The sequence below is a fragment of the Phocoena sinus genome, chromosome 16, assembly GCF_008692025.1.
Source record: "Phocoena sinus isolate mPhoSin1 chromosome 16, mPhoSin1.pri, whole genome shotgun sequence".
In the NCBI taxonomy this organism is placed as follows: domain Eukaryota; kingdom Metazoa; phylum Chordata; class Mammalia; order Artiodactyla; family Phocoenidae; genus Phocoena; species Phocoena sinus.
This window is the reverse complement of record NC_045778.1, coordinates 72333335-72346654: the sequence shown is the minus strand read 5'-3', so window position 1 is coordinate 72346654 and position 13320 is coordinate 72333335.

Sequence of the window (13320 nt, the reverse complement as noted above, 5' to 3'; positions counted from 1 at the left end):
GTATGTGACAACTTCCAGTCATCTAAAGTCAATGTGTTGTTGTGTGTGTGTGTGTTTTTTAGGGTATAAAATACATATTTCAATTGAAATATAATGGTCATTGATTCTGTAGTTTCTTTGATTTTGTACATCCACTATTTAAAATTCCACTGTACTTTTGGACGCCAGCCAGATCAGGAAAGCTGGATGGTTAGATCACTGGTTGTCAAAGTGTTGTCCCCAGAGCAGCATTGGCAGTATCACCTGCCTTGGGAGAATGAATGCAAACTCTCAGGCCCGACTCCAGACCTACTTGCATTAGAAACTCTGGGGGTTGGACCCAGAAAGCTCTATTAACCAACCCTGCAGGTGTTTCAAATGCACATTCAAATCTGACTACCATTGAGATAGAGACCCACCCCCACCCCCACCCCTTTTTTCTTAGTTTAATGTACTTCAGAGATTTTTTTTTAACTTAATGTAATTTTCCTTGCCAGTCCTGAATTTATTTATGAACCTGTTCTTTTAGTTTTTTGATAAAATGAATATTTTGTGTTTTAAAGAAACTTAAGTCTGATGAAACTTAATACAGATAGAATGCTTGTAAGATAATGCATAATGCGTTATGCAGAGTAGATACATAGTTAATACCGTTGATTCTTTGATGTTTGTGCAGTAAGATTTGCTGTTGTGATGGGGAAGGCAAAAATGCACATGGGCCTTAATGCGGAACTGCCATAATGTCTTCCTTTGTTCTGATGTGGCGGCCAAGCTTGATTAAGGAGGGCATCTTTCTCAGCCTCACAGAGGCCTTGAAAACTGAGGTAAAAGATAGTAGTGTAGAAAGGAAACAGAAAATGGAGCCACGTATGGAATGTGGTAGAATAAAATTTTTGAATGTATGTGTGAAATTGGGCAATGAACCTTAATATAACAAGTGAAGCCAACTTGGACTTGAAGTGAGAGGTTCTGTCTAACAGGCACTTTGTAACTTTGCTAGTTACAATCATTTTGTCAAATAGTTCATAAAAAGCTTACATAATTTTCACAATCAAAACTGAGTCGAGTAAAAAAAAAAAAAAAAAAAAAACTGAGTCGAGTTCTCGTGTCTAGGGAAATCTAGAATGAAGTGTAAGAGTCTTGTTAGGTCTTGCATCAGATACTAGAAACACTGGATGATTAGGAAAAGACCATGCATTAGGTTAAAAATAACGTAATTTAAAATAAGGGTGGTATGAGAGAGGAACATCCAATAGCAGAGTATTTTATTGGTTTTTATTCCTCGGTGGAAAAATGGCTAGAACATGAACAGTGTAACATGGATTCAGAGACGTCTGAACACTGGCAAAAGTTGTTGGGTTTTTTTGTCTTGTTTGTTTCAATCATCACTCTCAAACCCTCAGTGGAAACTTCAGTGCCAAACATTAGATTAGCCTCTGGCAGAAAGGGATCTAGAGAGCACAGGTCATTAAAATCACAGCTGATTCTGAATCCTCAACTTGAACTTGTGCTTTCAGCCTCTTTCAACAAAATTTTGCTAAAGTTAGACAAAGAGTAACAACATTGGCTTATGAATTTCATTTCCTTTCCTAGTTATGAAGGAGGCATTAATGAGGTGGAAATGGCAGGAGAAGCCTGGGGAATTGGGTAGGGAAGGCGGCAGTGGGCCAGGCTCACAGGAAAACTAGTTGCCAACCTCAGATTAATTTAGGTTATAATCTGAAACCATATAGGACAAGCACTTTTAAGAAATAAGTCATTTGTCATAAACAGTTGACTGATCCAATAGCAGTATTTAGTGTTTTTATGTTTACATTTAAAGATATTTTATTAATATACTGTTACTGACTGAACATCTTTCATGATTTATAAGCTATAAAATATTTTAATCCTTGACTTATTTTTTTACCAAGCTATTCACTTAATGCTATATGATGTGTAGCACTTGAGACCATCTGTTAGGGATACTTGAATAATATGCACACTGTGAAGATATGTACAGCAAATAAAGCAGAAAACACATGAAATAATAATAGGAAGAGTTTGTGAAGACAATCCTTGCATTTTAATTAAAAAAAAAAAAAATGTCTGAAATCTAGCAGGAAGTCTTTCCAAAACTGAAGCTCTTATTCTGGGAAAATTGCTCTGCTGAGTGGCCTTAAGATGTCACTTTGCCTTTAAGTGAATAGATCTTAAATAAAAATATTGGCATCAGTACTACTTAGAATTGTCCTCTGAGCATCCCTCGTTAAGTGTGAGAAGTTCCTGCAGAGTAATGGCGGCAGCTGCATGGGAACCAGGAGGAGCAGGCTGTTTTGTGAAGCGGGCCCAAGAGGGAGGCTGGGATTAGGACAACCTGGGTGTCTTGGGGTCACCCCTGGAGGACGGATTTGGGGGGAGCATCGGGTTGAATTTGGTAGTCTTGGAAACACTGAGCTGGGTGCAGCGAAATCCTAGGCCTTGGATGGTACTTCAATGCTGTTGGAGGTTGAAGCTATTTCTTTCTTTCCTTTGAACTGGTGGAGGATGGGGGCAGGTTGGCGCCCTGGGGGTCTCCCCAGAGCAAGGGACCTTGTGAAAGACGGAAAGGTTTCCTAAGTCACTCAGCCGCATGTAGACATCTGGATTCTTAGTCCACCCACCTGTTAGTTGGGAGTGATTCCAAGGAGCCTCGCTCACTCCCAGGAGGCTTGTTGTCACCTAAGGGTCACACCACCCGATGAGCTTGTAGCCTAGACACCTGTCATGATGCCGCGTGCCTCTAAGAATGGGCCGGAATGGTATATATGTGGGACAAGATTTAGTTCCCGCCACGTATTTAGTTGGTACTCAGTCACATTTGTTGAATGAGTGATCAGATTATTTTTTATTAAAATCCATATTACTGTTACGAACATCTGTTATCAACAGTGATGTTTTCTTCTAAGGGAGCCAGCCCCTTTGAAATGAATAAAAATAAAGGTTTTTAACAGGCAGTGGAAGTTGGATCTAGAGGAGACATGATCGCCACCAAAACCTTGCCAGTATAAACTGGGAACAGGCAGAAGTAAATGTTCGTCTTAAATTTTAGGCCGTCTACCAGAGTTTAAGAAGCATGCTTAGTCAACTTCACTCCTTCCTTTACTTTAGTGGGGGCTGGTCACCTGCAACTCTTCATGTTTGTTCACTTGTCTACACGCCCTGCTCATTTGTATGCAAGCCCAACAGAACCAGATAGCTGGTCACCTTTGCTGCCCTCCCATTTAGAGTTCACGTGTCACATTCCAGGTCCTCAGTAAATGCCTGTTAGAGGAGGGAGGGGAAGGAGGACTTCAGTGGCTGGTGCTTTGAAATATGGTGTAAGAAGTTTGTACTTTTTCGTTGTATGTGATTCGGTTGGCAGCATGCTGAGATTTTAATTATCTGTACTTTAAAATACTGCAACCATGGCTAGTATAAAAACACTTTCCATTGTCCTTGATGAAGGGAGGAGTTCTCATTCTAATTTGGCTTATACTTGTAATTAATGAGAAAGAAACCTTGAGTGGTCCCTAATTGAAAACAGGGAGTACATTGATCCACTTTTGTTTAGGAGTCTCATGGAAACTTTAGATATAAAAACAGTTTTCTTAATTATATCATGATACAAAAATAAATAAATCATTTCAATAAGAACACCGGGCAAGATAGGCTTTTCTAACTGAAGTGCTTCCTTTAATATACATGTCTTTCGTTGAACAGTTAGGGAAAATGAGTCCAGAATAAAACCTCAGTGCAGTGCGGTAAATAGATTTCATCTTGAGTGTTTAATTGCTCAATCAACAGCTGCTGTGTCAAGGAAGTTGGTGAAGCCTCATCTGGGCTCTCCCAGCCACCCATTGATCCGTCCTTCATTCCATCCTTCAACTCAACAAACTGAATACCTGCTATGTGCAAAGCACTGTTCTAAATGCTAATGATAGAGTTGAGCAAGATGGACAAACGGAAATAGGGCCCAGATCCATCAGTGATGTCTACCAAGGGCTCATGAAGTCCATGCCCCGCCCCCATTTTTTAAGGAGCATTTTTGAATTTTTTAAGGCCTATTCAAGTTGAAGTAACCAGTTAAGTACTCTCAAGTTAATCATAGCAGCACCAACTGACTGCACTTGAGTGTTGCTTTCTTGTGAGGATAGAACTTCATGTCATCTGACAAATACTGATCCTAGACAATGAGGTAATGGTAGGTGCATCTGGTAGCATGAAGAACTAATGATGAGCTCATATGCAGTTTTTCCATGACTCTCTTTGTTAACCCATGCGTTTAATTTTTTTTTAAATGTAGTTGAAACCTGAGAGGTGTTCCAAGCAAGATTGGAACAAACAAAAAAACCACGGGATTATCTCCAGTATAGGGACACTTCTTGGATAATTAAAGGTAATGATGTAGATGGTCTATGTTATCCTTTTCTGAGTTGCAGAGAACTCATTTTCATTCACCACTTGGGTTGCAGCCGTATCATTGAGAAATGAAAGTAAATTGTATTTAAGAAACCTTCATCAGCATTTATGACACGGGAGTTTTTGGTTTGGAGAAAAATAAGTACCAACTGCTGAATGGATTTAGAATTGTATTTAAAAGGATGTTTTTTGCCAGTAGCTTCTAAATCAAATAAACTAACTGAAAATTTTTCATACCCAGGATCTAATGAATCTGATTTAGCTTTTTAGTTGAGAGTAATTACCTTCAAAAGATGAAAAACAAACATCAAAGCAATGGGAAAGAGGTAGGTCAGTCAATAAAGAGACTTAAGGCAACTGAATTCCATTTGGAAAAATATACAAGTTCAAATCCACACCTCATTCTTTATACCGAAATTAATTCTATGTGGATTAAAATTTTAAACGTAAAATATGAGATGTATCAAAACAATGTGGGAGTTTTGTTCTGTTTTGTTTGGTTTACAGCAGAGAAGACCTCTCTATTCAAGTCACAAAACCTAAAGCTATAAAGGAAAAGATAGATATATTTGACCACAGACAACTTTTAAAACATTTGAACACCACCAAAAAATCCAGTAAACAAAATCAAAAGGCAAATGGCAAAAAGGGGAATAGATAGCAGCACAAATGACAGACAAAGTCTGATTTCTCTATAATATAAAAAGCCCTCATATACCCGTAAGAAAAAGACCACGAGGAAAATACTCAGAAGGCAGACAGAAGAAAAATCCAAATAGCCTTGTGAACATCTGCAAATTAGAATAGACGAAGAAGGTGCCATGTTTTACCTATCAGGTTGCTCAGCTGTGTTAAAGCACAGGCTTGCCAGGAAAAGGGGACACGGATACTAGGTCATTTGGGGTGTAACTTGAAGCAAGCTCTTTGGAGGGCTGCGGCGAGCCGCTTCTGACCAGCAGAATGACGAATCACCACACGCTAGATTCTTCTCGCATCACACTTTATTGGAGTACAGCTTGGTTTCGGGCGGATGGAAGGAAGACCCCGTACGCTCGAGCCTGTCTGCTTATATAAGGGCTTAAGGACTCGTGTAAGTCCCTGATTCGTCCGTATGGTTATCGCATTTCGCAAGCCGGACTTTGGATAGGCCACTGCTTCAAAACCTGATTAGCATATTAGGTGCATACGCCCTAGCGGCATACTTAGTGCATGCGTAATGGCTATCCGGCCGCGCCCTACAGAGGGCAATTTTATAATCTCTATGAATATCTTAAATGTGCATCCCTTTTGATCCAGCAATTTTATTCCAGGAATTTATCTTACAAATATTCTGGAAAATGTATACAAACATGTATTTGTCAGGATGTTGACTGCAACACTGTTGTTAGTAACAAAATACTAGAAATTGGCCGCTAATCAAACACTTTATGTTGTCTAATGGAATAGTATGCAGCAAGTAAAAATCACAAGATCCATGCATAAGCTGGTATGCCAAAATACCCAATTATGTTAAGGGGGTAGAAAAAGGCAACAGAAAAATACAGATAGAGTGCTCTAGTAATTTGCATTTTAAAATACGTATGGGTATGTATGCATTTGTAGGAACATTGCTGGAAGAATATTGAGATGGTGGTTATTTCTGAAGAATACACTGCGTTTGCACAGGAGACAAATTAGTTTCTCATAAATCCCTTTTGGTTTGTTTTAGTCTTTCATCATATTCTTGTGCCATTTTCAGAATTAAATAAGATACATCTTTTGATTAATTTAGGAATATTTGACTTTTAGCCTGATTTTAGACTTCAGCCACCCTTATATGATTTGGGGGTCTGTATCAGAGCCTCAAGTAAACCACTGCCCTGCTGAGGTGAGTGGTTCCCCATCTGGTCAAGAAGACGAGCCAGGCTCCTCCATTTGCAAAACCGCCAGCTTTCCCGCTCGCACATCTGGCATCCAGAACACGTGGGGCCCTTCCCGTTAGAGAACAGAATCCCCCTGACCCAGGCTCTCCATGAAGATTGATGCTGCTTCTGCTGGAGAACCACAGTGGAAGGTGCTGCCCATCATGTTTCTTATGATACATTTCTGGTAGAATTCAGCCCAGGAATTTCTTTTTTAATTTTCTATAGGAGTTGGACAGTGAAGTTCTAGAATTGACTTTCTTTACCACATTGCTTTCTTTGCCTAGAATCTTAGCATCAAAATCAGTGTTCAGGGGGCTTCCCTGGTGGCACAGTGGTTGAGAGTCCGCCTGCCGATGCAGGGGACGCGGGTTCGTGCCCTGGTCCGGGGAGATCCACATGCCGCGGAGCGGCTGGGCCCGTGAGCCATGGCCGCTGAGCCTGCGCGTCCGGAGCCTGTGCTCCACGACAGAAGAGGCCACAACAGTGAGAGGCCCGCGTACCACAAAAAAAAAAAAAAAAAAAAAAAAAAAAAAATCAGTGTTCAATTCATAACTGGCTTTTTGATGACTGTTTTAATGATCTGCTTATGACCAAGGTATTTATTGAAAATCTTTTTTTGGAGAAACCATGACATCAGTGTAAATTGTAAAGAAAAGAACAAGTTTAATGCTACTCTGACTAGAACCTCTCCTGTCCTGTAGGTGAGATGAAACCTTTAAGGTATGTTTTCCTTCTAGGAAAGACAGTATCTCCTGCATAGTATTCTTGCCAAAGATAAATTAGTTTGAATCTAATCATGAGAAAGCAATCAGACAAATCCAGAACCTAGTTTATTCTAGTCAGTTATCTTATAAAACCTCAATGTCATGAAAAACAATAGACAGCAAAAAAGAAAGGTTGCTACAAATTAAAATCGTCTCCTGAGATATAACTGAACGCATTGGACAATATTATTGCCCGAATATTAGATTCTGGATTAGGAACAAGAGGCCAAAAAAAGATATTTGGGGGACAATTGAGAAAATTAAATATGAACTATATATTATTAAATAAAATTAATATTAATTTTCCCAGGTATGTGATAGTTATGGCCTTATTATTAGGAAATGCATGTTAAAATATTTAGAAATGAAGCATTTTGGAGTTTGCAACTTATTTTCAAATGGCTCAGGGGAAGGGTTACAGCTAGAAAGCTAAAGCAAATGTTAACAAAATGTTGACAATTTGTAAACCTAGATGAAGGATATATGGGTGTAAACTGTATTTTTCTTTCAACTCTTCTAAGAAAGTTTGAAATTTTTAAATGAAAAAAATGGAGAGAAAAGATCTAATTTGACTCATAAAATCATACTGTTGGAGAAACAGACTCACAGAGAACAGACTAGTGGTTGCCAAGGGGGAGGACAGGTAGGGGAGGGGTGGAGTGGGAGCTTGGGGTTGGCAGATGCAAACTAGTATATATATATATAGAATGGGTAAACAGCAAGTCCTACTGTAGAGCACAGGGAACTGTATTCAGTATACCCTGTGATAAACCAGAATGGAAATAAGTATAAAAAAGAATGTGTATATATATACATATATAAAACTAAGTCATTTTGCTGTACAGTAGAAATTAACACAACACTGTATATCAACTATACTTCAATTTTTAAAAAAATCATACTGTTTGTAAACAGTTATAGCAAAAAAAAAAAAAAGAAGAAAAATGACTTTTTAGGTTAGGCTTCTTTGTGCCATCCTCCTGATTTGACATTTATCCCTTATTATTATCAGGTGAGGACATTCTCTTGGTAACGTCCCTGCCACTCCTAATTCCTTTGGCCTGTTCTGCCTAATGGGCAGCCCCCGCCTCTCTGCGGCCTCCATTTCTGCACTCTGGTTTCTGCCAGGCTCCTTGACCTGCCTCCTTTACACCTCATCCCAGTGGAGAGTGTTTCTATCAGGGTCCCAGGTGGCTTGTTTTTCTCAACCTTTGCCCCCGACCCCCTTGGCTCCCCAGGTGTCTCGTCTTTCAGGCCTCTCCCCCTCCTCCTGCCTTTGTCTAATTAAACTGAAGTGGTGCCACCTGGCCAAGTTCTTCCTTCCTGGGCCTCTTTGGGTGGGTTTTCCCTTTTTCCCCCTCTGGGGCTGTCATGAATTTCTTGTCAGCATCTTTGGCCTTTCCTGCCCTCCTTTCTCCCCAGGCTGGCCCTGTGGCTGCCCCAGGTGTCTGGTTCTTAGCTGTGATGGAAATTGCTGATGGCCTTTTCAGAAACCAGGAAGACCCGATTGGGACAGTCTGCACACCTTTGCAGACACAGATTCCAAACGTGGGTGCCCGTTAGGTTGACTGCTCGAGCTGGGGCACGTGTGTGTGCGCATGCGCACGTGTCTGTGTGTGTGGCTGTGTGTGTGGTGTGTGTGTGCGTGTGCGTGCGTGTGTGTGTGGTGTGTGTGGGGCTGTGTGTGGTGTGTGTGCGTGTCTGTGTGTGCGTGTGTGTGTGTGTGTGTCAGCCTATGTGGCTGGAAGGGGTGCCTTTGCCTCTTCCTCCCTGGGGGCCCTCCTGCCCCTTCTCACCCTGGTGTTGACCTTTTCACTTTCACACTTTGAAATTTAATGCCAAAAGCTTTCCTGTCATTCCACTGGGATCCCCAGGACCCCCAAAACAACACCCAAAACAAATAACGCTTAAACAGTCAAGGCTAATTTAATGATTTACGTCCTGGGTCCATTCAAGCGAGGAGGCCAACTCATGGATCAGTTCTTACCTGGATTTCCCAGATTTGAGCTGTGATCTGGCCCGTGGGGTTGGACCCTTAGTATGGTGACTATAGTATAAAGTGTATTGTGAAGAGAAATGAAGGCTGGAAAATTATGGGGACCAAGAGACAGTCATGCTTTGGGCCAGAACGTGCAATCTACAACTTATTGCTGACCTTGGTGAAATACTTCAGCAAATGAGCAGTAAACACAGCTACAGGTAAGGGGGGAGCAGTCACACTGCCTTCTTCTCTTTATTCTTGGATATTCTTCCTTAAAGTTTCCAACAGTTGAGAAGCAGAGATGAATAAAGATGGATGGAGGATCCGAAGAACTGAGTTCTAGCCCTGACCTGGCCACTGATGAGCTCTAAGTTCCTAACCTTCTGTTTCCCCATTCCATAAAAAGAGGAAGTGGGTTGGAGGGCTGGTAGATTTGATGATCTCCAAAGTCTCCCCCAGCCTTAAAAGTCCACGTCTGGGGCTTCCCTGGTGGCGCAGTGGTTGAGAGTCCGCCTGCCGATGCAGGGTACACGGGTTCGTGCCCTGGTCCGGGAAGATCCCACATGCCGCGGAGCGGCTGGGCCTGTGAGCCATGGCCGCTGAGCCTGCGCGTCCGGAGCCTGTGCTCCGCAGCGGGAGAGGCCACAACAGTAAGAGGCCCGCGTACCGCAAAAAAAAAAAAAAGTCCACGCCTGGAGTTTTACATTCTTTCCCTCTATTTTTTACAAAGTGCCTTTTAAACATCGAGAGGAGGTCTTACTGTTTTTTGTAATTTGAGAAGCTCAGTTTTGAGCAGTCAACCCTGATCTGAACCCAGGGCTAAGATGATACAAAAGGAACCCTGTGAAAATCAAAGACCGCAGTGTGTGGGAGACACCTGCAGAGCATCGACACCCAGGTGTCTTCCTTATTGATGGGACGCTCAGGGGAACGACTCTGCAAACACCCTTGGACGCCCGTGCCTGCGTGTCTGCATTCTACAACCACAGAGCCCTGCCTGGTTTCATCACCTCTCCCTAAGTGTTTGACGATGGTGACTTTGATCTGAGCCCGAAATCCCAAATCAGAGTGATCGTTTGTTTAAAATTGTCACACATCCGGAAATTGTAAAACCCAAAACAGAAAGCACTATAACAAGGATTTTTCTTTCTAGTCTGTTAAGGTCATTAAGGAGCCCTGTTCTGATTCAAATAGCTGCCTATGCTTAGAATTACTGAGTTTCCCCAGCAACAGGTTACAGAAAGAGTATACTGAGTCATGAAACAGAGCAGAAGTAAAATGAAAAGGTAGAAAGAAAAGTATGACCAAGTAATTCCTTTGACAATTACATAATTTAAATAGAAGGCAGATTTAAAACATGGATCTAAAGAATGAGGTGAATTTTAAATTTGGAGGGGTATTTGCTAACACATATTCTAGTTACCTCAATAAGAATAGAGCTGAGAATTCTAGCCCTAGTGAAGCCGGTATCATTTTAACACCACATTCCCTCTATTTTACTAAGCATTCACCTCCACGGGTGTATGTCTCTATAGAAAGGCAACAATTCCCACTCTGCTTCCAGAAGGAAAAAGCCTTTGGAAGCTTCCAGCTTCTCTGGACCCCGTCCCCCGCCAAGAGGGGGCGTGGCTTACCTGGTTTGGGAAGGGAGGTGCGCGTCCTTGGCTCCGAGGCAGCTTGGCCACAGGCTGCCTGCCTTCTGGGGTGTTCGGTCACGCAGTGAGCTCACAGATTCACATCTGTAGGGGGACTTCCAGTTGGCCAGAGCTGCCTATGACTGGGGGCCAGCTCCATCTAATTCAGGTTGAAGGATTCAGAAGCCCACTCTGTGTTCACAATGCCGCCATGCCCTCTAATTTCTCTTTATCTTGAATAAAGCTGATTTTTTTGTCTCCAGTTGTCTGACTCCTCCGTGTATCTCAGGCAGGGAAGAAGGGGGTGTTATTTATTGTGGTCGCTGCAATTTCAGTAGGTACCTACGGGGAGCCAGGTTCATTTCCAGGAACTGTCTATAAAGAAGGCTAGCACTTGGTCTTTGTCCTGAGAAATCTGCAGTCTAGGATTATGAAATTCAATTTCATTAGGTATATTGTGGATGGGGTTCTTCCTCACTCTTTTTTTTTTTTTTAATCTCTGGGTGTTATCATTGTGTCCTATAAATAAGTAAACGGCATTGCGTTTCTAATGTGAATTACGGCAGAGCTATTTTGGTCCTCTTTGTATTACACTTGGGTTTTAACAGCTCACAGAGAACAAATTTGATTGTGTTTATATTTAAATGTTCTTAATAAGGGAAACAGAAGGATTAGATTCAGTAAAAACAGGAGCAGCATTCTGAATGTGTTTAAACAAGTCTTCCCCACTGATAAATAGAACTATTGAGCATCATTTTCAACTAGACTGACAAGAAAAAAGTCATCCGTTCCCCTAAAGAATTTGTACAATGCTCCAGGCGAGTTACAGCTGGATCCTCTTAAAGAAATCAATCTTTCCTAGTAAATGACTCATAAGACCATTTAAATCTATGAAGCTGTTCAGTAAATTTATTCAATTAAAAGGATTTTCAATATTTTAGAAAATATTAAATTACCCATAATATTCTTGCAATGGCAGAATGGAAAACAAAACACAGCACACACCCAAGCAGCCCTGCTTCAGAGCTGACAGCCTGTGTGTCAGCAAAGCCCTTCCAGCCTTCTGACAAGTCTCATGTAGATGATGCAAGTTACTTTGGTGTGTTGATGCTGACAAGTTTACAGATCACTCATGATAATCACACCTGCCGCTTTAGGGAAAACACTTTTTAAGTTCTAAGTATTGGGGGATTATATTATGCCACACTGAAAAGGAAGAAAAACAACTTCTGTAATGACAAGGCAACATCAGTAAAGACTCTGGACCAGATCATCATAATATGCTCTTATTAGAGTAACCTCTCTGTGTCCAGGGTGTATTTCACCTCAAATTGGGACTGTGACTTTTTTTTTTAGTCACTTGAAAAAGTTCACTTTACAGACTATGCTGTGGATTTCTATTGGGTGGGCCAAAAGGTTTGTTGGGTTTTTTCCGTAAGATGGCTCTAGTAGCACTTAGTTGTCTTCATTTGAAACAATTTTGTTAGATTGTATGTGACAGGTGTCATATCAGCATGCATTTAAAAAAAGACTTATCAAAATTGGTGACGTTTTGTGTAGCCATTTTTTAAAATTGAAGATGGAAGAAAAAAATCAACATTTTGGCACATTAAGCTTTATTATTTCAAGAAAGGTAAAAATGGAACTGAAAAAGTTGCAACTGAAACGCAAAAAAAGATTTGTGCAGTGTATGGAGAAGGTGCTGTGACTGATCGAACGTGTCAAAAGTGGTTTGGGAAGTTTCGTGCTGGAGATTTCTCGCTGGACGATGCTCCACGGTCGGGTAGAGCAGTTGAAGTCGATAGCGATCAAATCAAAACAATAATTGAGAACAATCAACGTTATACCATGCGTGAGATAGCCAACATACTTAAAATATCCAAATCGAGTGCTGAAAATCATCTGCACCAGCTTGGTTATGTGCATCGCTTTGGTGTTTGGGTTCCACAGAAGTTAAGTGAAAAAAACCTTCTTGACCGTATTTCCGCGTGTGATTCTCTACTGAAACGTAATGAAAACATTCCGTTTTTAAAACAAATTGTGACAGGCAATGAAAAGTGGATACTGTACAATAATGTGGAATGGAAGAGATCATGGGGCAAGCGAAATGAACCACCACCAACCACACCAAAGGGCAGTCTTCATCCAAAGAAGGTGATGTTGTGTATATGGTGGGATTGGAAGGGAGTCATCGATTATGAGCTCCTTCCGGAAAACCAAATGATTAAGTCCAACAAGTGCTGCTCCCAATGAGACCAACCGAAAGTGGCACGCAACGAAAAGCCTCCAGAATTAGTCAACAGAAAACACATAATCTTCCATCAGGATAACGCAAAATTGCATGTTTCTTTGATGACCAGGCAAAAGCTGTTACAGCTTGGCTGGGAAGTTCTGATTCATCTGCAGTATTCACCAGACATTGCACCTTCGGATTTCCATTTATTTCGGTCTTTAAAAGATTTTCTTAATGGAAAAAAATTCAATTCCCTGGAAGATTGTAAAAGGCACCTGGAACAGTTCTTTGCTCAAAAAGATAAAAAGTTTTGGGAAGATGGAATTATGAAGTTGCCTGAAAATGGCAGAAGGTAGTGGAATGAAAGTGTGAATACGTTGTTAAATAAAATTCTTGCTGAAAATGA